Source organism: Stereum hirsutum (genome assembly GCF_000264905.1).
Source record: "Stereum hirsutum FP-91666 SS1 unplaced genomic scaffold STEHIscaffold_15, whole genome shotgun sequence".
In the NCBI taxonomy this organism is placed as follows: Eukaryota; Fungi; Basidiomycota; class Agaricomycetes; order Russulales; family Stereaceae; genus Stereum; species Stereum hirsutum.
In genome coordinates, this window is record NW_006763145.1 from 807,599 (window position 1) to 808,935 (window position 1,337).

The window sequence follows — 1,337 nt, forward strand, 5'->3', positions numbered from 1 at the left end:
GAAGTAGACGGTCCATCGATCTGGTTGTAACTCTCCCCATGACCAACGCCGGCGATGGACAATCGAGTGAATGTTGTGTCATGAAATTCGTCTGTATTGTTCAAAACCGGATGGTGGGTAGGACCGCGACGAATGCTCTCCATAAGACCCTCGAAATACGCCATCCGCCCCTGGAGCTCGAAAACCTGGAGCCGAAGATCTTCGACGCTATGTTCGAGCCCTTGGGTCGTTATCGAGGATGGAAGGCGCTTGGTCTGGATGGACTTGCTCAGGTCGAATGATGTCGACGTCGGGGAGGGCTCAGGTGTGTCAGGAAACTCGATGACGACAGCATTGTTATTGACCTCTGCAGTTTGACCCTCTCCTTCCTCCTCCTCAACGTCTGCAAAAAAGAACAAAGGGTACAATCAGTCACCAGCGAGGAAACTTGCAGGGAGCTAACAGACCAGAGTAGACATCCTCCTCATCAACTTCTTCGATATCTGCATCCAGGTCGACCGCTTTGCGTCTTACAGCGAGGGCAGGAAGCAGAAGGCGTAAGAGCCAGGATACGAGTGGCCGGATGATGGATATGAAGAGGACTGCCCAAACCAAGCCACTCATCCCGTAGACGTATGTGAGGACATAGTGGAATGAGATGAGAAGTAGAATGATTGGAGCCACATAATCGAGGTGAGGGTGCAGAGTTCGAAGAGCCTGGCGCAATGTCAGGCATGCTCGGTTTGAGAGAGGAAACGAACTTGCTTACTAATAACAGGCTATCGAAGGGCGGTCCAAGTTGAATTTTCTTGTAGTTGTATTGGTTACGTTTGTGGCGATGCGGACGCGTGCGCGCTTTGCGGCGTGATAGGCGTTTGGGAAGTATCGCTTGAACCATCGCAAAAGGCGGGATTGCAGAATTGGGGGAACAAAGGAACACGGGGCGTCAGGGGGAGGGAAGCAACGCGATCGCGAAAGCGCGGGTCGACGGTTATATAAACTCGTGGGATTTTGGCACCGCTTATGCAATCTGAAAGGGCACGGCACCTAGCGACGCAGCCTACCGCCGGGTTCATATTCATATATTTTAGTGGGTGGCACCTAGGGCCATGGACGGGGTCTCGGCGGTGCCCACCGTGAAAGTCCTACTGGGTTCTGGTAGGGCACCCTGGCAATTCGGAGCACATGTATATGTGTAGCGGTAAGTGGGGAAGCATCCTTTCGTAAGGGCACTGACCCGCGCGGTTGGTCACGCATACGAGGAAGGTCGCAAGTGGCAAAAACCACAAACGCCCCTCCCGGTGGGGATAACTCCCAAGACACCGATAAGATCAGATAATACGCGTAATAAGTGGGAC